This window comes from Chiloscyllium punctatum, chromosome 36 (assembly GCF_047496795.1).
Source record: "Chiloscyllium punctatum isolate Juve2018m chromosome 36, sChiPun1.3, whole genome shotgun sequence".
Lineage (NCBI taxonomy): Eukaryota > Metazoa > Chordata > Chondrichthyes > Orectolobiformes > Hemiscylliidae > Chiloscyllium > Chiloscyllium punctatum.
The window spans coordinates 64576326-64600588 of record NC_092774.1 but is presented as its reverse complement, the minus strand read 5'-3'; the positions used below and the strand labels follow the sequence as shown (position 1 = coordinate 64600588).

General features: G+C 45.0%; 1 long non-coding RNA gene across 1 annotated transcript in view; it reads right to left on the bottom strand.

Annotated features, from left to right (window-relative positions):
• Nucleotides 1-5853, bottom strand: part of LOC140460607 (uncharacterized) — a 115006-nt gene extending 109153 nt beyond the window's left edge. The window contains exon 1 of the long non-coding RNA XR_011954236.1: nucleotides 5824-5853. This is a non-coding gene — a long non-coding RNA (uncharacterized lncRNA). The remainder of the gene's footprint in view (nucleotides 1-5823) is intronic.
• Between the last annotated feature and the right edge of the window lie 18410 nt (nucleotides 5854-24263).

The following is a 24263-nucleotide window of genomic DNA, read 5'->3' as shown; positions in this document are numbered from 1 at the left end:
GTGACGTTATAGAAGTTCATAAGGGGCATGGATAGGATGCATAGCCAAGATCTTTTCCCAAGGATATGTGAGTCCAAAAGTATAGGGCATAGGTTTGAGATGAGAGGGGGAAGATTTAAAAGTAACCTGAGGGGAAACTTCCTCACAAAGATGGTGATGTCTCTGTGGAATGAGCTGCCAAAGTTAGTGATGGAGGCTGGTACAATTACAACATATTAAAAGGCATCTGGATGGGTACTTGAATAGGAAGAGTTTTGAGGCAAATGGGCCAAATGCTGGCAAATGGGACTGGATTAATTTAGGATATCTGGTCGGCACCATTGATTGGGCTGAAGGGTCTGTTTCGGTGCTGTATGACTCTAATCGTCTTCAGTGAAAGTAGAAGTGTGGTTGTGAAGACTAGACTTCCAGAGTAGTTTTCAAAGATGTTTTGCCCTGACTGGGAGCAGAAGTTACAATGAAATCTTTGATTTGTGAGACAGCAACTGAGTGAGGGAGCACATCTGGAATTCTGGTGGAAAGTGGGAATTCATTGCACTGTGGGGATGACGTGCTTTCAGGTTTACTGGCAGTAAGGACAGTGTGCTGAGTGGAGAACCTAGTGAAGGGTTAGGTGGGTTTTTGTTTTAAACTGCTCATTTCATTCAGCCTTCAACACTGTATTTCCAACGCTGTCCATCAGAAGGAGCGGTGAATCAGTCACTGGTATCATTGGAAGCCTTACGATTTTCAGTACTGCAGGTATTGCATTGTTTCATCAGCATTGTAAAGGTTACAGGCAGCAGTGGGAGGTGTGGGCTGGATTCACTAGAAATGATTAAGCAGTTACAGAACACACAAACGAGAGGGCAGGGTGGGACTTGTCTTTCCATTTGCAGAAAGTGGGAGGTTCTGGGAGCTGTCATCTGGAGCGCACACAACCTTGGTAAATTATTGAAGCCCTACAGTGTGGAATCAGGCCATTCAGCCCACAAAGGCAACGCTGATCCATCTGAAGAGCATGCCACATTGACCCAGCCCAACTATCCTGTCCTGTCGTTTCTGCTGGTGAATTAGACTAGGATGAGGGGACATGGCCTTAAGATGAGGGAGAGTAGATTTAGGACAGAGATGAGGGAGAGTAGATTTAGGACAGAGATGAGGGAGAGTAGATTTAGGACAGAGATGAGGGAGAGTAGATTTAGGACAGAGATGAGGAAGAACTGTTTTTCCTGGAATGTGGTGAATCTATGGAATTCTCTGCCCAAGGAAGCAGTAGCAGCAGCTTTAAGTATATTCAGGATACAGTTGGCTGGGTTATTGCATTATAGGGAATTAAAGGGTAGTTGGGACAATGCAGATAGGAGGAGCTGAGATGATGACCTTAATGAATGGCAGAGCAGGCTGGATGGGCCAAATGGCCTACTCCTGCTTCTATTACTGTGAAACTATAACTGTGCATTTCCCTTGGCTAACCCACCTAACCTGCACATCCCTGGACACAATGGGCAATTTAGCATTGCCAATCCAAATCAAGGCCAGTGAGCAGTGTGGTGATGTGGAAAATGAACGTTAGGGACAAGGAGGATAAATGTACCAACAATCAAAGCTGGATTCAAAAGATCACGAAAAATAAAAGTAAAAGCTGAATGTGTGCTGATTAGTTAGAATTGACAGTGGGGCAGTCTGTAATGTCTGCAAAAACAGCAAGTAAGTTAAAGCTTTATCAGTATTTCCTTTTACAGAGTTTGCATTTCAGAACCAGAATTGGCTACTCAAAAGCATCAAAAAGTCTCAAAATGCAATTAAATTCAATCCATACCAGCGAAGCACTAAGAGTTAATTTTCTACTGGATTCAACAGCCTCAGCACTGAAATGGTGTCTCTCCCTCTCGTGTCCTTTTTAACTCTCAGGGTTTTGTAACAACAAAGATTTATTTTCTCTGTGACTGCCCTGCTTGCAAGGGGTATACGAATCCATTATAATTGACAGCAACTGACCGTTAATTACAAAGTTTTTGATAGTACCGAGTTTCGTTTCAGGGTCAGAATCAAACACTGTCATTAATTTCACAATGGAACGGTAGTGAATGTTATCACTTGGTGTCCTGTTCATACAGATTCACCGATGCTAAGGCAAACGTTCTTAATTGTCTTAGAGCATCCTGTTATCACTTGGTAAGCCCAGGTGTCCCTATCTTTTACATTCTTTAAGATTGCGGCCTTTTCTGAACCTTGCTGTCTGTCTATTTTCTCGTGTAATAAATGTGTTCTATAATTCAGCATTACATTTAGTCTAAATGTTTAAAGACCAGTTTTAAGGCGAGAGACCTTCTCAGTAACAATGATGACTTTTGTAATCTCTTTTTACAGAGTATTTGATCTGAAAACTGAAGTTTAAAAATCAACAGATGAAGGGCTTATGCCCAAACCGCCGACTCTCCTGCTCCTCAGATGCTGCCTGACCTGGTGTGCTTTTCCGCACTTTTTGACTCTGACTCTCCAGCGTCTGCTGTCCTCAATTTCAAGTCAATGTCTGACAGTCATTCAGTCCATTGAGACTGTAACGAGTTTTGACTAAGATTCTGTGAGAAGGAGCAAAGTTTTTTGCTCCCAGTTTCCATATGTTTGCAGCATCAGTGGGACTGAATGAGAGACCCTACTGTTACAGCGTACTGCGTGTGGAACCTAAAACAGTTATCCAGCCTGGAAAGAGGAATTCACGGCAGGGAGGGACTGTACACGTGTTTGTGTGCCGCTGAAGCTTCACCCATGGAGAAACCAGAGGAATCCCGCTCATTGGAGAAACCTTGGAAGTGTGGCGACTGTGGGAAAGGCTTCCATGTCCCGTCTGTCCTGGAGGCTCATCAGCGCAGTCACACTGGGGTCAGGCCATTCTCCTGCCCTGAGTGCGGGAAGGGGTTCAGCAGTTCCTCCACCCTGCTGAGGCACCGACGGGTCCACACAGGGGAGAGGCCCTTCAGCTGCCCCGAGTGTGGGAAGGCTTTCAGCAATTCCTCTGACCTACTGAAGCACCAGCGGGTCCACACCGGGGAGAGGCCATTCGCCTGCCCAGAGTGTGGGAAGGGATTCAGCAGTTCCTCCGCCCTGCTGACCCACCGGCGGGTCCACACAGGGGAGAGGCCTTTCAGCTGCCCTGAGTGTGGGAAGGCCTTCACCCATGCCTCCAACCTGCTGACCCACCGGTGGGTCCATACCAGGGACAGGCCCTTCAGTTGCCTCGAGTGTGGGAAGGCCTTCAGCAATTTCTTCCACGTGCTGATACGTGGGCGGGTCCACACCGGGGAGAGGCCATTCGATTGTCCTGAGTGCGGAAAGGCCTTCAGCAATTCCTCTGACTTACTGAAGCACCAGCGGGTTCACACTGGGGAGATGCCCTTCAGCTGTCGAGTGCGGGAAGGCCTTCACCCAGGCCTGCAACTTGCAGAGGCACCAGCCGGGGCACCAGTGCTCCCAACAATCGGATTCTGCCGGTGAGGCTGCTGTGGGTCACCGCCAGGACTGAACCTTCTGCCCAGTCTGACAGTGGGAGAGTTGGTGGGTTTGTTTTGTTTTCTGCTGGACTGCACCGACTCCCACGGTGGCTCAGTGGTGAGGAGCATTGCCTCACAGTGCCAGGGACCCGGCTTTGATTCCACTATTGGGGCAACTATCTGTGTAGAGGTTGCACATTCTCCTTCTGTGCCTGCGTGGGTTTTCTCGGTGTTCCGGTTTCCTCCCACAGCCCAAACGTGTGCAGGTCGGGTGGATTGGCGCAGCTAAATTGTCCCAGTGTTCAGGGATGTGTAGGTGTGGTGCATTAGTCAGGGGAAATGTCGAGTAATAGGGGAGGGAAATGGGTCTGGGTGGGTTACTCTTCAGAGGGTCAGTTTGAACTTGTTGGGCTGAAGGACCTGTGTCCACACTTTAGGGATTCTGTGATTCTATGAACTTTGATCCATTGGGCACTACTGCTCTTTGAGCCCAGGACTGCACGTTCCCACTGAAACAATCTGCACGAACCTAAGCCTGTGAAACCATCAAAGCAGAAGTTAGGCCATTCAGCCGCTCGAGTCTGCTCTGCCATTTGTTAGAGACAAAAACAAACTGCAGATGTTGGAATCCAAAGTAGGCAAGCAGGAGGCTGGGACAACACAGCAAGCCAGGCAGCACCAGCAGTGAAGTCAGTGTTTCAGGTATTAACCCAAATCATTGACTTCTCTACCAGAAATGATTTACCAGGATGTTGCCGAGAGTTTGGGCTACAGGGAGAGGTTGAATAGATTGGGGCTGTTTTCCCTGGAGTGTCAGAGGTTGAGGGGTGACCTTATATGGGTTTATAAAATCATGAGGAGTATGGATAGGGTAAATAACAAGGTCATTTCCCTGGAGGTTGGGCAGTCTAGAGCCAGAGGGTTTATGGTGAGAGGGGAAAGCTTTAAATGGGACCTAAAGGGCAACCTTTTCATACAGAGGGTGACGCATGGATGGAATGAGCTGCCAGAAGAAGTGGTGGAGGCTGGTACAATGACAGCCTTTAAATAGCATCTGGATGGGTACATGAATAGGAATGGTTGAGAGGGATATAGGCCAATCGCTGGAAACCGACCCTTTGGTCCAACCCATTCATGCTGACCAGATATCCTCAATTAATCTAGTCCCATTTGCCAGCACCCCTCTAAACTCTTCCTGTTCATACACCCATCCAGGTGCCTTTTGATTCGATTCCCTACAGCGTGGAAACAGGCCCTTCGGCCCAACAAGTCCTCACTGACCCTCCGAAGAATAACCCACCCTAACACTACTGGCAACTTAGCATGGACCTCAAGGGACAAGTTTTCACACAGAGGGTGGTGCATGTACAGAATGAGCTGCCAGGGGAAGTGGTGGAGGCTGGTACAATGACAACATTTAAAAAGCATCTGGATGGGTATATGAGCTAAATGCTGACAAATGGGAGTAGATTAAATGTTGGATGTCTGCTCAGTATGGAGGAGTTGTACCGAAGGGTCTGTTTCAGTGCTGTCCATCTCTGCGACCATCTCTACGGCCTCTCGGGTTCACACACAAAGAATCTGTCAGTAACGTTGGGTTTCAGAGTTCGGTTGAAGCAATGTGGTATCTTTTGGAGACTTCGAGTCAAAAGAGATGCACAGCAGGGAAACAGACGCTTCAGTCCAACTCGTCCATGCTGACTGCATATCCCAAATTAATCTCATCCCATTTGCCAGCACTAGTCCGTATCCCTCGAAACTCTTCCTATTCATGTTCCAATCCAGATGCCTTTTAAATGTTGAAATTGTACCAGCCTCCACCACTTCCTCTGGCAGCTCATTCCATACATACACCATTCTCTCCGTGAAAAGGTCTCCCCTCAGGTCCCTTTTAAATCTTTTCCCCCTCATCCTAATCCTCTAGTTTTGGATTCCCCATCCTGGGGAAAAGATTTTGACTATTTACCCTATCTGTGCCCCTCATAATTTTATTAATATCTACCAGGTCACTCCTCAGCCTCTGATGTTCCAGGGAAAAATACCTGCAACTTATTCAATCTCTCCCTGTAACTCAAACCCTCCAACCTCCGAACCATCCATTTAAATCTTTTCTGAACCCTTTCAAGTTTCACTACGTCCTTCGTGGAGACATAATTTGCAGGTGTTCAGTGTTATGGACCAGGCCAGATCCCCTAAAAACATTCTGGGAAGGTAGCCCAGACCCTAACTTTTTTTAGTTGTTTTAGGCAGAGGTATCCAGGAGTGATGTAGCTGGTCAAATCACTTGGCTTCCAGGAAAACAATTTATTTCCACACCGCCGAATGAAACCTTTGTGACCACTCCATTGACCTGTGTTGCCACCTTCAGGGTACAATCGACTGAACACCCAGATCTCTAACTCCCCCTCGCGAGAGCCAAGAGTCCTCAGTTCTATTGAGAGGGGGAAATTGGATGTCAGTCATCTCTGTATTAGAGAATGTATCATTTTAAAAAAAAACTGAGAAGGGCATTCCTGACAGAAGATTCAACAGAAGGTGGCACAGAGTATTCCAAGAGACACGTAACCTGGCTGTAATCTGAGAGACTAAATTCTATTTCTTGTTACGAGAGGGAATCCTATTTATTGGATCAGCATATCACGAGAACCTTGTTTTATTCTGGAACAGTCAGTAGTTAGAAGAGATTTATTTGGTTTGTTAATAGTTTAGTTCATCTGTTCACCGTTACTGTTAAATAAATAAATGGATTTTTGTTGATTTTAAAGTGTCAGGGATTTATTTTTAAACATTAGAGCAGGTTACACCACTTTTCACATTAATTTTACAGATTATAGGATGATGCGCTTCTCTTTGGGTGTTTTGGTTTGAGATCTCTGGTGAGGTGGGAGTTGGTGTCAGCTTTCCCTTTCTAACAGTATTGACGTGGTGTCATGCTGAATGCAGTGGAGTCAATATTAATCCCAGCCTCTTGCTCTGGTTGTGGGTGAATCACCTTAATTTGGCCACTGACTCAGAAACAACACACAGAACCAACTGCTGAAACAATGATTCACACTTCATTGCACGTAGCAACCAAAACTAAAAACCCTCAAGTAAGCAAGTTCAGTCTCACGGCTGCCACCCTCCCCCCACCCGGCTATCACCTGATTGCTGGCAGAATTTAGCCGAGTTTCCATCGACAGTGCCCATCCCTGGAAGGTTCAAGGAGTTTGACGCAATATTGTTCTTCCAATACTGCTGCTGCATCGTTCTGGAGTGAGAACGTAGAACAATACAGCACAGTTCAGACCCTTCAGCCCTCAAAGTTGTATCAGCCTTTTATCCAACTTGAAGATGAGACTAGCCTGCACACCCCTCAATTTACTGCCATCCATGTGCTTGTTCAGCAGTCGCTTAAATGTCCTTAAATGTATCTGACTCTCATTCCAACCCTGGAAGTGCATTCCATGCACTCACCATTCAGAGTAAAAAACCTACCTCTGACATCTCCCCTAAACCTTCTTCCAATTACTTTAAAATTATGTCCTATCATTTCTGACCTGGGGAAAAAGTCTCTAGCTCTTTGTTCTATCTATGCCTCTCAACATATAGTACACCTCTATAAAGTCACCTCTCATCCTTCTTCGCTCCAATGAGAAAGGCCCTAGCTCCCCCAACCTAAGACATGCCCTCCATTCCAGGCAGCATCGAGGTAAATCTCCTCTGTACCCTCTCTCAGCTTACACAGCTTCCTGTTGTGGTTCTGTTCGCCGAGCTGGGAATTTGTGTTGCAGACATTTCGTCCCCTGTCTAGGTGACATACTCAGTGCTTGACAGCCTCCTGTGAAGCGCTTCTGTGATGTTTCCTCTGGCATTTTCCCAACACATCTTTCCTAAAATTAGGTGACTAAAAGTGAACACAATATTCCAAGTGTGATCTAACCAGTACTCCATACAGCTGCAGCATAACCTTGCAGCTCTTAAGCTCAAACTCCCTGCTAATGAAAGCCAACACACTGTACACCTTCGTAACAAGCTTACCAACCTGGGTGGCAACTTTGAGCGATCTATGGACTTGAACTCCAAGATCCCTCTGTTCCACCACAGGGTCAAGAATCCTGCCTTTAACCCCATAGGTTGAACAAACAGAGGGGTTTGGTGAAATGAGAATCATTAGATAAATGCTATTGAGCGAACTGATGGTGCTATGGGCTGGCAAATCTCTGGGTATAGGTGGACTTCATCATAGAATTTTAAAAGGTGGCTAATGAGTTCATATTTGCATTAATGTTAATTTTCCAAGATTTATTAGATTCAGGCAAGTTTTCCTCAGCCTGGAGAGTAACATATTTAATATTTCTGTTCTCGAAGGGAAAGATGTGGTCCCTTGAGTCTATGGCAATTAAACATTTGTTTTTGAATCAATTAAGGAGATTATAACCATGTCAAAAAGCTCGTGGTAATTGAAAACAATCAGCATGCTAATATGAAAACGAAATGTTGTTTCACCAATTTATTCATAGAATTCCGAGAGTGTGGAAAGAGACAATTTGGCCGATCAAGTCCTGCACCAACCCTCAAGTGCATCCCACCCAGATCCAGACCGCCACCCTACTCCCGTAACCCTGCATTTAGCATGGCTAACTCACCTAGCTTGTACATCCAAGGACATTACGCAATCCAGCATGGATAATCCACTCAACCTACACATCTTTGGACTGTGGAGCCCCTAGTGGAAACTCACAAAGACATAGACAGAACATGCAAACTCCAGATAGTCAACTCAAGGCTGAAATCAAGTAGGTGTCTCTGGCCATGAGAGGGAGCCACTGTGCCACCATGCTGTCCTCAAGGAATTCTTTGAAAGAGTATGTAAATTGAAGCCTGTGGATATACTGAACTTGAATATCCTTAAGGTGTTTGACATGTTTTCACAAAAAGCATATTGCACAGAGGAGCTCATGGTGTAAAGTATAGTTATAGAACATCAACTGACTGGCAGAAAACAGAATATGCAAAAATGGTTCTTTTGTCAAATTGGTTGTATATGACAATGTATGGTGGGGTTCCAACAGGCATCTCTGCTGGCTCCTCAACTTTCTACAATTATATAGATGACTTACAGGAGGGGATCAAAGGTATGTGGTTACATTTGCAGGCAACACAAAGATAGATGGAGATGTACATTGTGGGGATGACATATCAAGGATGCAGATTGATAGATTGGTTAAATAAATAAGCCAAACTCTTGCAAGTGGTGTACAATATGGTAAAATGCAATTTGTTACCTACTTGGAGAACAACTGCATAATTCTGAGATGCAGAGGGATCCGGGGGCCTTGCAAATAAGTCACAAGTTAGAATGCAAGCACAGCAAGTGATTAGAAAGGCCAATGACATAAATGTAAGGTGATTATGCCTCAGTTACAGAGCAATGGTGGGACTACATCTTGAACACGGTGCTCAGTTTTGATATCCTTACCTAAGGAAGAATGAAAATGCATTAAAGGCAATTCCCAGAAGGTAAACTAGATTGACACCCACAATGAACAGACTGTCTAATGGAAAATCATTAGACAGGCAGGTCTGACTTTCAACCAGAGTTTGGAATAGCAAGGGCTGATTTGATTGAAGTTTCTATGAGCCTGAATGGTCTTCAAAAGATGGATGTTGAAGGATGTTTACTTATTGTTGTGAACGAACAATTAGATCACCCATTTATAGAGTCTTACAGATGTACAACACAGAAACAGACCCTTCGGTCCAACCCGTCCATGCCGACCAGATATCCCAACCCAATCTAGTCCCACCTGCCAGTACCCGGCCCATATCCTTCCAAACCCTTCCTATTCATATACCCATCCAAATTCCTCATAAATGTTTGAATTGTGCCAGCCTCCTCCACTTCCTCTGGCAGCACATTCCATACACATACCAACCTCTGCGTGAAAGTTACCCTTAAGGTCTCTTTTATATCTTTCCCCTCTCACCCTAAACCTATGCCCTCTAGTTCTGGACTCTCCGACCCCAGGGAAAAGACTTTGCCTATTTATCCGATCCGTGCCCTCATAATTTTGTAAACCTCTATAAGGTCACCCTTTAGCCTCCGATGCTCCAGCAGCTCAAATCCTCCAACCCCTGGCAACATTCTTGTAAATAATTTCTGAACCCTTTCAAGTTTCACAACATCTTTCCAACAGGAAGGAGACCAGAATTGCACGCAATATTCCAAGAGTGGGCTAACCAATGTCCAATACAGTCACAACATGTCCTCTCAACTCATGTACTCAATACTCTGACCAATAAAGGAAACCATACCAAATGCCTTCTTCACTATCCCATCTACCTGCAACTCCACTTTCAAGGAGCTATGAACCTGCACTCCAAGGTCTCTTTGTTCAGCCACACTCCCGAGGACCTTACCAATAAGTGCATAAGTCCTGCTAAGATTGGCTTTCCCAAAATGCAGCACCTCGCATTTATCGGAATTAAACTCCATCTGCCACTTCCCAACCCATTGGCCCATCTGGTCAAGATCCTTGTTGTGATCGGAGGTTAACTCTCTTCTCTGTCCACTACCTCTCTAATTTTGGTGTCATCTGAAAACTTACTAACTGTACCTCTTATGCTCGCATCAAAATAATTTTGGTAGATGACAAAAAGTAGAGGGCCCAGCACCGATCCTTGTGGCATTCCACTGGTCACAGCCTCCAGTCTGGAACACAACCCTCCACCACCACCCTCTGTCTTCTACCTTTGATCCAGTTCTGTATCCAAGTGGCTAGTTCTCCCTGTATTCCGTGAGAACTAACCTTGCTAATCAATCTTCCATGGGGAACCTTGTCGAACGCCTTACTGAAGTCCATATAGATCACATCTACTGCTCTGCCCTCATCAATCCTCTTTGTTACTTCTTCAAAAAACGCAATCATTTGTGACAAAGAAGGAGGGAAATTTTTTGGAAGGTTGTGCAGCTTTGGAATACTTTGTGACAGAAGATAGTGAAGCCAGGACCATTGAATATTTCTACGGCAGAAGTATATTAATTCGTTTGCCTAAGAAGAATCTAAGGATATGGGGATGGATGCGAATGTGCAATGTATAACACAAAGTAATCAGCCATTATCTCCTTGGAGTGGAGCAGTTTAATGAGCCGAATGGCTTACTTCAGCTCCTAATTTGGACATTCATATATTCTGCTAGCTATAATGACCTGAGTTTGACTCGCATATATTTCCAATAAGCCCATGTTGATTCTGTTCAGTCCTATCATTAATTTTTAACTATCCTGTTGTTGTACCTTTTATTATAGATTCCCTGTGCTCTCTTCCTTCTTTCTAAAAGAGTGGGATGACACGTGCCACTTTCCAATTACCACTTTCCAGTGAACTAGTGTTAACCATCAAGCCCAGGGAACTCAGCTACATTAAATCCTATTCAATTCTCTGATACATTTTTGTTTCATACATATTAATATCCGTCAGGTTCTTCATTTATACTAGCCCCGACATTCGCCATAATTTCAGGGAGCTATTAGTATTTTCCACTGAATGACATTTCCATCACTGACCCTCTTACCAGCAACATCCTGTGACTTAAACCTGTGACCTCCTGATTCAGAGAGAAGGCTGATCCCTACTAGCAGCTGGTTTGGGTGTATGACTGTCAGCAATACTGTGGCAGTTTGGGAAATCCATTCTTGTTGGGCCAGTAAATACTCAATTCACGCTGCTCAGCATCAAAGGAGTTGACCATGTCATGACAATGTCAGTATCAAAGGAGTTGACAGTGTCATGACAATGTCAGTATCAAAGGAGTTGACAGTCAGTAATTTGATTTATCTGTGCCAAAAGCAAAGATCATGTCCAAAGAATCTGTCCCTACTAACAATTGGAGTCCAAGACCTTTGTCCTTGGTTACTGATAGCTTATTGCTCGAGAGGTTGGATCAAGGGGACACCTATCCAGTTCTTGGTCAACTATCAACTATCCAGGGGCAGAGGGGCATCAACTTGTGCAGAAAGGAGCAGGAAGAAGCTAAACAGCATTCATGGGTTAAAGGAATGAGTGGAAAAAATGTTTAATGTCACCCAATACGACAACATCAGAACCATTTACTTTTCACCCAAGAAAGACTGATTGGAGAACTGCTAAATTATTAGAAACTAAGCACTATAAAAGGGAAAAAAAGACTTTGGAGACCAAGTACACAAATCATCAAAAGGAGCAGACAGGTACAAAAACCAATTGAAAAATACAAATAGAGGCCTCTATTACAAAGGAGATGAAATACATGGGGTTTAAAGTTATGTTTCAGTCCCAAGCATCATAGAATTCTAACATCACAGATAGACACCCTTGGCCTGTCATGTCTGATAATTGAATTCTGGTGAAGTTTCCTCGCTTTCAAATTTATGGTGTTAAATTCTAACACCACCTCTGCACACTTCTGGAGACCTCGAGTTTACAGAATCATTCCACATTCATCTCTACCTCCTCCAGGAATAACTATTTCTCCTGAGATACTGCCAGTTCCTCAGATTACTTGGTACCCCCGAATACAATCCACATATCAGGAAATCTCTGGTGCAGCCCCAACACCAACAGTCACCCTTGGAACTGAAGAAAATGCAGAAATCTAAGGTGCAATGAGACTTGGGTGTTCTAGCCCAGGATTCTCTCAAGGTAAACTTACAGGTTGAGACAGTAGTTCGGAAGGCAAATGCAATGATGACATTTAATTTGACAGGACTTGAATGTAAAAGTAGGGATGTACTTGAGACTTTGTAACACTCTGGTCAGGCCATATTTGGAGTATTGTGCGCAGTTTTGGGCCCAAATCTCAGGAAGGATGTACTGGCCTAGACGTGTGATCAGAGGAGGTTCACGAGAATGGTCCCAGGAATGAACATTTGAACAAATAAGGAATGTTTGAGGTCTCTGGGTCTATAGTTAATGGCATTTAGAACGATGACGGGGGATCTAATTGAAGCCGACAGAATTCTGAACAGACTGGATGTTGGGAAGATGTTTCCTATGGTAGGAAAGGCTACGAGCCAAGGGCACAGACTTAGACCAAAGGGAAGACCCTTTAGAATGGAGGTAAAGAGAAACTTCTTCAGCTAGAGTGGTGAATATATGGAATTCACTGCCACCGAAGACTGTGGAGGCCAGGTCATTGAGTACATTTAAGCTGTGAAAGATAGTTTCTTGAGTATGAAAGGGATCAAGGGTTACTGGGAGAATGGGGTTAAGAAACTTATCAGCCATGACTGAATCGCAGAGCAGTCACAATGGGCTGAATGGCCTAATTTCAGCTCCTATGGTCTTATGATACACTGATGTGTGGAGGGGTGAGGAACGGGGGGGAAAAGATGAAGAGAGGAATACAATTAAGGGGAAGCTGGATCCAGATGAGGGAGAAAGGAAGAGAAGGAAATACAAGAAGCATACATTAAATTACAGAACACATAGGAGATCGGGCATATAGAGGGATCTGGGCATATAGATCCCTGAAAGTGGCAAAGCAGGCAGGTACGTGGTCAAGAAGGCATACAGCACGCTTACCTAGAGTGTAAGAGTTAGCGAGTTATGTTACAGCTATTTATTCTGGCCACATTTATAACATTGCGTGCAGTTCTGGCCAGCATGCTACCGGAAAAACGTGGATGCTCTGGGAGAGGGTGCAGAGAAGGTTCACTAGGACGTTGCCTCTCATGAAAGCAAAAATCCTCTTTGGATTTCTTTTGATTAGTGAAAACAGGTACTAATGTGGGTCTTTTGTAAAAGCAAAGCGGCATAAAGCAAACATGCGTTAAGTGGGGGATATATCAGTTTGCTGAAGAGGGATAGGAAGGGGCAATGAAGAGGGTGGGTGGAGGCTCAGGCAGAGCGAAAACACTGATAGAGGCCAATTGAGCCGACCAGCCTAGCCCTGTGCTGGAGACTCAATGGGACAGAGACAAATGTATCTATTTCAGACCTACCTGCAGGGGTTGGACAAACATTACGCTCCATCCAGGGTAAAAATGTCCTCCATCTGCTCCTGCAAATCAATTCCGTAGGGAAGGTGCTGTCAGACAGCACTGGAAGTAAAGTGGGTGCAAGAGCAGCAAGTCCGACAGAATGGATCCTCTTGCCCCTCCTACTTCACCCACTAAACAGGGTTCAAGGTGTGACTCAGCGGCAGTAACAGCAGAATATACTGGCACTAGAGAGTGTCCAGCAGAGATTCACACGATCGATCCCTGGAATGGTACGCCTAACATACGATGAATGGCTGATGATCTTGGGATTGTATTCATTAGCGTTCGGAAGGTTGAGGAGAGATCTAACAGAAACTTACAAGATTATGCTTGGCTTAGAAAAGGTGGAAACTAGGAAGTTGTTTCCATTAGGCGGAGGAGACTAGGATCCAGGGACACAGCCTGATAATTAGAGGGGGTCAATTTAGAACAGAAATGAGGAGACATTTCTTCAGCCAGAGAGTGTGGGCCTGTGGAATTCATTGCCAGGGAGTGCAATGGAGGCCAGGACGTTAAATGTCTTCAAGGCAGAGATTGATAAATTCTTGATTAAGGAATTAAGGGCTACGGGGAGAGTGTGGGTAAATGGAGCTGAAATATCCATCAGCCATGATTAAATGACAGAATGGACTCAATGGGCTGAATGGCCTTACTTCCACTTCTATGCCTTATGGTCTTAATTCATTGATGTTGACTAGATATTCTAAATTAATCTAGTCCCGTATGCCAGCACATGGCCCATACCCCTCTGAACCCTTCCTATTCAGAAACCATCCAGATGCCATTCACATACTGTAATTGTACCAGCCTCCACCATTTCCTCTGGCAGCTCATTCTTTACGCTCACTACCCTCTGAGTTAAAAAGTTGCCCTTAGGTTTCTTTTAAATCTTTGCTCATCCACCTCACCCTAAAGATGTTACACTTTAGTTCTGGACACCCCCAAACCCAGGGGACAATATCTTGTCTTTTTACCCAATCCATGCCTTTCATGATTTTATAAATGTATACAAATGCCTTTGCCACACTCGGGGAAAACAACCCAAAACAATTCAGCTCAAACCCTCCAACACTGGCAGCATCCTTGTAAATCTTTTCTGAACCGTTTCAAATTTCACAACGTCCTTTTGATAGGAGCGAGAGCAAAAGTGGCCTTACCAATGTCCTGTACGGCCACAACATAACCTCCCAACTCCGATACTCAGAGGATTGGGAAAGTTGTATTTTGTGGGTTTTGAAAACTGGGAAAGAATGGAAGTATAACCTGAACTTTTGAGGGTCAGTTTGGAAGCATCAACACTTCGGTGGGGGGGGGGGGGGGGGGCAGAAAGAAGAGATGAGGGAAGGAAACCAAATGTGCTGCAGCCAACACGGAGCAAGGAGAGAGGATGTAAAACTGTTGCAGCTAGCTTGAAGCTGCAATGTGGATCATTGCACGTGCTGTACTTGAACCTGGTGCATTTATTTGTGGGAACCAGATGCACTTTAAAAATAAAAATAAAGTATCGCCCCCTCTCCAATTGCTATCATCCGTCCCTCCTCACCCAGGTAATTAAGACACAGACCTGAGTTGGCAGAGTAGATTCCCTCCTTGGATTCACTCCAGTTGCTACAAGTGAACAGATTACCCCCTCCCTCTCTCCCTCCCAGGATGAGGAGTTGCCCAGAGGAGGGTGTTTCACATTGAAACTGATACGGTCACTTCCGCGTTGTGATGTCAAAAATGGGGCAGGGAGCGGGGACAGGCCGACAGCAGAACTCTGCAGCAGATGGAAGGAGAGCAGTTTGCAAAATTCCCTTCCCTTCAAAGAATCCTCACAGTGTGGAAGCAGGCCACTCGGCCCAACAAGTCCAAACCAACGTTCTGAATGGTAATTCACCCATATCCCTCCCCTTATTGCCCTACATTTATCCCAGAGTAATACACCAAACTTACACATCCCTGGACACTATGGAGGGAATTTAGCATGGCCAATCCACCCTTGAAGATCTAGATCCCAGGCGGGACCCCTCCGTCTCGAGATCGGTCAAAGAACGAACGGAATGCGGTCTGGACAAAGCAAAGTTATCAGTTTAATAAAGCAAGACAGTCTGACGCAATTCTGTCCAGCAACACAGAAGTTAAAGCTTCTGAGCTCCGTGGCGAAATTGCAGAATTACTTTCGAAAGTCACACATCATTTACATATTTTTTAAGAGACAGCACAGCCTTAAAAGACCAATCAAATGTAATAAGGTGACATGATTGACAGCAGGTTAGTCCAATATTTCCTCGGAAACAGATTGTTTTACTCTCAAAATCATCCCGTGTTTGCTAGTTCAAGGTTAGTTCAAATACCAAATTCATACGATTCATATTATTAAACTCCATTGTTTTCTTTTCCCCAAAGCTAACCAACTCAGCAAAGCAGCAATTCAAGTTCACAGTATCACATCATAACCTGAAGCCATTTTAAATTGAAAAGCCATTTTGTGGTTAATAAAAACCTACATACACCTGTTGCTTCTAACAAGAGCCTAAATTCAAATTTTAAATTCTCATCTCCCCCGGGTTCATCTCCATTATTGCAAGCTCATCAGACGAGCCCCTTGCAAGCAAAGGGCGGGGGGTGGGGTATGATAAAGATCGAACTTGCCCTGCTGTGTGGACTTGCCATTGCCAGCATTGGTGCACAAGAAGGAACAGTTTACCTGTGCGATCCTGAGCAACCAGAGACTGTGCACCAACTATGCCAGGAAGATGTCCTCGTCTACTGAGAGACTGAACATTACCGAGAATGACTATTGCAGTGGTCAGAGACTGAACAGTTCATTTACAGAATAAGTCTAAATGGTCTTTACCCTGTAAAGGTGTTGTGTGCCAGTTTGATACCAGTTGTGCTATGAGCTAACCTGGTAAGTCTTTCCCCATCCAAATAGGTCACACCGCAAAAGAGAAGACAGGGAAATGTTGTCTTTCGATTACAATTTGTTTCTTCAAATTCACAACAGAATATTTGGCAGGGATGAAGTGGTCTGTTATGTGCTGACTTCAGCAAAAGACTCTTTGACCCCTACTGGCACCAATGTCTTCCCAATTATGGGTTGGGTGGAACTGTTCTGAGACAATAACCGCATCTCTTACCAAAAGACCTATCTATTGAACAGCCTCAAGGAAGTCACAATACAGGCATGCCTCTTATTGGCAAGGTCCCTCCCTTACCTACACTAAATCTGGTTATTATTTTGATTAAAATGTAAGTACTCGTGCTGTAACTGTAGGAACATAGTCTCCCCTGAGTTTCGCAGAGGATGGAAGAATCCAAAAGCTCCACAAAACAGTAATATCACTCTTTGGGATATGCAGCTCTCAGTGACTTTTTTCTGTAGGAGGATTTTCAGTAGTTATTAGCCATCAAAACCGTACTTATATCGTTTGTGGTCTCAACCTTTTGGGTAATGAGACAACTGCTGCTTTATTGAGATCAGGATTTAAAATTTGAATTTAGGCTGTTGTTAGGAGCAACAGGTGTATGGAGGTTTTCATTAACCACAAAATGGCATTTCAATTGTAAATAATATTTTAAAATAAATATAACAATATGGCTTCAGGTTATGATTTGACATTGAACTTGAATTGCTACTTTGCTGAGTTGGTTGGATTTAGAAATAAAAGAGAACAATGGAGTTGCATAATATGATTCATAAGTAATTTGGTATTCGAACTAATCTTGAACTAACAAGCATGGGATGATTTTGCGCGTAAAACAATCTGTTTCCCAGGAAATATCATTGGACTAACCTGCTGTCAATCATGTCACCTTATTACATTTTATTGGTCTTTTCTTGTAATTCAGGCTGTGCTGTCGCAAAAATATATAATGCGTAATTTTCAAATGTAATTATGTAATTTTGCCACGGAACACAGAAGCTTTTAACCTGTGTTGCTGGACAAATCTGTGCTAGGCTGCCTTATGTCATTAAGCTGATAACCTTGCTTTAAATAGACCGTACTCCTGGTGATTCTTTTGACCGATCTCGGATCGAGAGAGCCGATTGAGGGGGTCCAGACCTTCACCCTAACCTGCAGAACCCCGAACACTATGGATACACTTACCTCGGCCAATCCACTCTAACCTGCACATCTCTGGACACAGGGGGTAAATTAGCATGGTCAACATACACTAACAAGAACATCCTTGGGCATTATCAGTAATTTAGCATGGCTGAACCCCCCCTAACCTGCACATCGCTGGACAGTCTGGGGAATTAAGTTCGGCAAAGGCCGAGGTTACCACGAGGTTGGAATTCTCTCCCAGAAATGACAGTTGATGGTGCCCTCACCAAGATGGCCGCCCGCGCTCCCCGCCCCAAGACAACATGCGCCTGACACTCACAAAGATGGCGGCCGGTTGCCCGGGCAACCCGAGAGCTCCTTCGCCGGTGAAGTAAACACTGGGGCCTGTGGGGCTTCTATTGGAGGCCTCAGGCCTCCCCCTAGGAGTTTATAAACTCCCCAGTCTCCCTCCTCCCGCGGTTCCCAATCCTACCCTGTCTCACTGTCTCCTCTCCCCGGGGGCAGGAGCCAGGTCTTGGCGCTCGGGCCTGGCGACCTCCCCGGGATGTTTCTGAAACCTGGTCCTGTTCTGAAGGAGGATCACCGGGACCCGAAATGATTTCTCTCGGCAGGAGCTGCCGGACCTGCTCAGCTTTTCCAGCGGTTCTTATTACTTCAGCCACCGGCACCATTCTGCTCCCACACTCAGTAACACCGCCTCAGTCCTGCTGCAGGACCTGCACTGCACATGCGCGAGCTCACAAGGGGCGTGGCCCAGGTTTGTGACGTCTCCTGGGTTGAGGGGGCGTGGTTGGAGAGGCCACCAAACAATCGGTGACAATGGGGGCGGGGCGATCGTTTTGCCGGCCCCCAGCCTCCAGAAAGGTGCGATTTTAAAAAGTTTAAACTTAGTCTTTTTTTAACTTTTCAGCCTGTTGTGAAATGTTATTCTGGACCTCTGGATGGGTCAAACATTAGGAAAGTTTCAAACATAAACAAAGGGAGATTAAAAATTATAAATAAAAATAGGTAAGTTAACTTACAAAAGAGACCTCACACTAAATATCAAAAAAGGACAGCAAAAGCTTCTGTTGGTATGCGATTGGGAACAGAGTCGCTGAGCTAAGTGTGGTACCTTGGAAGATGAAAACTGTGAGTTCATCGGGGAACATTGAAGTGCCAGAGATGATCTCAGTTTTTATGTTGGCAGACAACAGAACTATTCCTATTAGAATTGGCAAGTCAGAGGCTATAGAAAGGGTAGAACTTAAACAATCAACATTGAGAGGGTAAAGGTACACAGGAAGCTATTTGGATTGAGGACAGACAAGTCCACTGGTGTTGATGGCCTACATCCTGGGTCCTGAAGGAAGTGGCAGCGGAGATAGTGAACTCATTAGTTACAATATTCCAAAAATCTCTTAACATGGGAAAGATTCATTGCGTTTATTTAAGACTGAGATATATGTATGTTCCTGATTGTCAAGGGGATCAAAGGTTATGGGAGGAAAGCTGGAGAATGGAGTTGAGAAACATCTCAGCCATGATTGAATGGTGGAGCAGACTCGATGGACTGAAAGACCTAATTTCTGCTCCTGTGTCATATGATCTTATGGTTCCATTGGATTGGAAAAATGCTAATGTAACGTCTGTATTCAGAATGGGAGGGAGGCCATATGTGGGAAATTGCTGACCAGCTCGTTGAACATTTGGTATAGAGTCATAGAGATATGCAGCACGGAAACAGTCCAACTTGACCATGCCAAAGGATATCCTAACCTAATGCAGTCCCTTTTGCCAGCACTTGACTCATATCCATCTAAACCCTTCCTATTCATCTACCCATCCAAATGTCTTTTAAATGTTGCAATTGTACCAGCCTCCACCACTTCCTCTGGCAGCTCCAGCGCACCCTGTGCATGAAAAACTTGCCCCTTAGGTCCCTTTTACATCTTTCCCCTCTCACCCTAAATCTAAGCCGACTCGTTCTGGACTCACCCACCCCATCGAAAAGACCTTGTCTGTTTATCCTATCCATGTCTCTCATTGTTTTGTAAACCTCCATAAGGTCACCCCTCACCCTCCGAACCTCCAGGGAAAACAGCCCCTGCCTATTAAGCCTCTCCCAAATACTCCAACTCTGGAAACAACAGTGTAAATCTTTTCTGAATCCTTTCAAGGGAGAAGGCAGGAAAATGGGGGTGATTAGTCTGGATCGAATGGCACAACAGTCTTGATGGGCTGAATGGCCTAATTCTGCTCCTATATTTGTGAACTTTTGAACTCTGGAGCAGGCAGGACTTGAACCCGATCCAGGGTTAGGGTCACTACCTCTGTGTGACAAGACATCCATAAAAATATCAAATCCTCCCCATCGGGGAATTGCACCCCCAGTCTCCTGAGTCACAGATGGGGATACTAACCACTGCACTACCGAGGATGCTGGACAGTTGCAACATGATGGGGATAGGGGTGGAGAATAGGTGGGTGTTTCAGGAATTATTATAGACATGAAAGTGGGAATGGCATCTTTATGTACTGTGTAAAAACAAGGAGTGCAGATGCTGGAAACCAGAATCTAGATTAGAGTGGTGCTGGAAAAGCACAGCAGGCCAGCAGCATCCGAGGAGTAGGACTAAGCCAGCCAATGACCTGACCTGTGCCACACAAGCGCAGTCCTCCTGGAGAGTTACCAGGAGTATGTTCAGGCTGTAGGAAGAGATCCAATTCCCGGTTTGACCTGGAATGTAATCCCCACAGGCACAGAGGGAGCGGTGATCCACTTGCTCCACGTGTGGGAAGGGATTCACTGAGTCATTCAAACTCAAACACAGCATTGACTTCCTACTGGACAGAAAGGATTAAACTTCTCAGCAACAACCGCTTTAAAAAAAAATCAATTTTTATAGTTGTAGTGAGAATCACAGATTTCCAAACTGTGGGCCAATACTAGTGATGTTGAGAGACCAGGTTTGGAATGCATGGCCGCCCAGGTAACAATGGTTGCTATGGGGCTCACAGTGATGACTGAGGGGTCGTCCCTTTAGATGCTCAGTTGTTTCTGTGTTGTTGATGAGGCTTGGCCTCATGGACTGCTCTCTGAAGTCAGATTCAAAAGAAGGTTTGAAAATTATGAGAAATATCATACCCAGAAAAGACAGTGAAAAACTGTTCACCATGGTAAAAGCATTGAGAATAAGAATGCAGATTTCAAATCCATTACAAGGAAGAAAATGTGATGTGAGAAAGAAATTTCACACAGTGAGTAAATAGATCTGGAAGACATCGCATGGAACAGTGGTTGAAGCAGATTCAGGTAAGAGGATTGGAAAATTATTTGATGACAAGCAATTTACCATTTTCCAAGGAAACGTCAGGAAAATGGCACAACATCAGAAAGCTCATTTCGAGAGCTGCATGGACACGATGGGCTGAATGGCCTGCTTCTGTGATTTAGTAATTCAGTGGTTCATAATTGGTTATCAGGTCTTCGTCAGTTGTGAACGTCAAGCTAACATCTGCTATTTTGTATGGTCAGTCAGATCGATGTTTTATAACTGCAGGGATTGGGACTAGGACCCCAGGTATTCACAGTATGTCTCAATGATTTAGATGAGGGAACTAAATGGAATATATCACAAATTGCAGATGACATGAAGCTGGGTGGAAGGGTGAGCTGTGAGGAGGATACAATGTTATTTGGACAGTCTGAGTGAGTGGGCAAATGTATGTCAGATGCAGTTAGTGTGGATAAACGTGAGGTTATCCACTTTTCTAGCAAACATAGAAAAGCAAATTATTTGAATAACTGTAACCGAGGAGATGGGAAGGTTCACCAAGAACTAATCCAAGATGGAGGACTGGAAAATTTGTGGCTGTAAGAGCTGCTCCTTTTTTGAGGTATTTTCAGTGTTGGAGGCAATTTCCTTGAATTCCAGGAGCAGCAATTAATGTTTTATATGCTGATGCATTGTTTTGGAACTTTAGAGTAAAAAAATCAAGACAACAGCAATTTCAAAATGGAGAAAGACAGCCAAAGGCAGCAAGCACATGGTCTGTAAGGGAGAGAGAGAGAGAGAGAGAGAGAGAGAGAGAGAGAGAGAGAGAGAAACTTATACTACTAACGGATACAGCAGTGAATCTGCATAGTTACTGCCTTTGCTGTTTGAAATCATATATCTCTGAACATCTTGGAAAAATTAACAAACAGCAAAATTCACAGCTGACCTTGAAGGAACATGTGTAGGAGAGCTCACAGCACAGGAACAAATTACTGCATAGTTTTTAACGTGTAACCTTGCCGTAAGTCTGCAGTAGTGAATAGAGTGGGTTCTTTCTTGATTATATGTTTTGAGATTTTAGAAGTTCACCAGCGAGTCCACAACAGGGAATGGCTGATCACCTGCTCCAGGCACAGGAAGGGATTCATCAATTCTTCCGGCCTGCAGACACACTAGCGGGTCCACACCAGGCACAGCATGCTCACCTGCTCTCAGTGCGGGAAGGGCATCACCCCCTCCTGCCACCTGCGGAGGCACCAGTGAGTTCATGTGCCATCACAGGGTGATTGAAGGAACAAGGGCCGAGTGCCATTATCGACTGGACTATCAACCCAGTTCTGGGGAGTCCTCGGAACTCCTGGGTTTGAATCCCACCACAGCAGATGGCAGAATTGGAATTCAGTCAGAAATCTGGAGTTCAGAATCTAATGATGAAATAATTTCTGGGGAAAGAAAACCCTCTGATTCACTCATGTTAGAGTCTGTCTGCAACCCAATCTTGAGTCAGATTGGTTCTGTTTCCAAAGTCGGGATTTATCACATGACACATGGATTGACTGCCTGACGATTGTGTGCTTTTTGAGCAAAATATATCTGCAAATAAAATTCTGCAATTGCAATTTCAGCCCATAAACTCATGTGTGTGCATGCATGCGAATGTGTGTGTTTGTGCATAAGAGCATGTGTTTGCATTCGACCATGCTTGGTAACGTGTGTGAATAATGGGGTACAAGTCTGTGTGAGTGCGGTCACTTGTAGTGTGACATGAAACCAAGGTCCGTGTTGAGGCCATCCTCATGGGTTCCGTACGTGGCTATCAGTTATACAACACACATTGGAGAGAGCAGGGTGGGGCTTGTCTTTCAATTTGCAGAAGGTGGGAGGCTCTGGATGCTTTGATCCAGGGCAAACACATCCTGGAGGACATTCGTTCAGAGGGATGGAGCGGGAAGCCAGGCTGCAGACATGTTGAGGGTAAAGTGGGAAAGTTAACCAGGCACTTTATTCTGGGAGATGGTCATTCCCTTCTGGAGAGACCCTTTTGTTTGCATCAGTGGACAGGATCAGGAGGATGTAAGTGCAGGTCTGGCAGGTAAAGGGGATCTGATAGAGGGCTGCAGGTGGTAGGAGCTGACTGGTTGGGCAGTGGGAGTAAAAACAACACTGGGGAGGGGGAGGTGGTGGTAAGGGACAGAACAGTGACAGGGATGGTCTGCATTCTCTGCAGTTGTCAGCAGGAGCACAGATGGCATTGGTGTCTGTTTGATGCCAGGATTCCGGAACCGATGTGCTCAGGGCTGGAGAAGGTTGCAGTGGGTGTGGTCCAACAATGTCAGGAGGAGAGAGCCTCTGCTAAGGGCACATGAAAAGTTAGAAACTACTAGGACAAAGCAGAACATCAAAGCTCTGAGCAGCACAGTGGCTCAGTGGTTCATACTACTGACTCACAATGTCAGGGACCTGGGTTCGGCCCCACTCTTGAGCAGCTGTCTGTGTGGACTTTAACACGTTCTCACCCTTCTGTCTGGGTGCAGGTCAGGGTAGATCGGCCGTGCTAACGTGTGCACATATGTGCAACTGAGGGTCGGTTAACCATGGGGAACTGCAGGAAAAATGGGTGGGTCTGGATGGAATACTGTTTGGAAGGTCAGTCTGAATTTTATGGGCCAAATGTCCAAATTCTAATGCATTAGCCAAGCATCTATTGAGAAACAATTGCCTCAGGTCTGCTGTGGGTGGAGTGGGTTCCAATACATGAGACACTGACACCAGTCCTGAGGAAGGTGAGATTTGTGCTGTCAGTCCCCCAAACACTTGGTCCCCGTCCACTCTCTCTCCTCATACTCTGCACCCACCAATTCTCTGTGCTCAGCTTTCTTCTCTCTCTTCCCCTCATTTTCTGCACCCCACCCTCTGTCCCCTGTCATTTTCTCTCTCTCTCTCTACCCCCACTCCACTGTCCATTGTCCCTCCCTTCTACCATGCTTTCTCGTGCCCTCTTTGATTGCTGTATCTCTTTCTCAGGAAAGAGAGAGAACAATAGCGATGACTCTACCTGGAAGACAGGGGTGCGCAAGAAATGGCTGATCTTTAAAATTAAGAACAGCTAAAATGATATAATCAGAAACATTGTTAACATCTAAAAGCATATTAATTTATTTTTTTTAAAAAGCTGCAGTCATGTTTCTGAAACTTGCATTGAAATAGACGCATAGAGTCATACAGCACAGAAACAGATCCTTCAGTCCAACTCGCCCATCCCCTCCAGATCTCCTAAATTAATCTAGTGACCCATTTGACAGCATTTCGCCCATATCTCTCTCACACCTTCCTATTCAGATACCCATCCTGAACCTGATGCCTTTCAAATGTTGTAATTGTACCAGCCTCCACCACTTCCTCTGGGCAGCTCATTCCATACACACACCACACTCTACATGAAAGTTACCCCTTAGGACCGTTTTCAATCTTT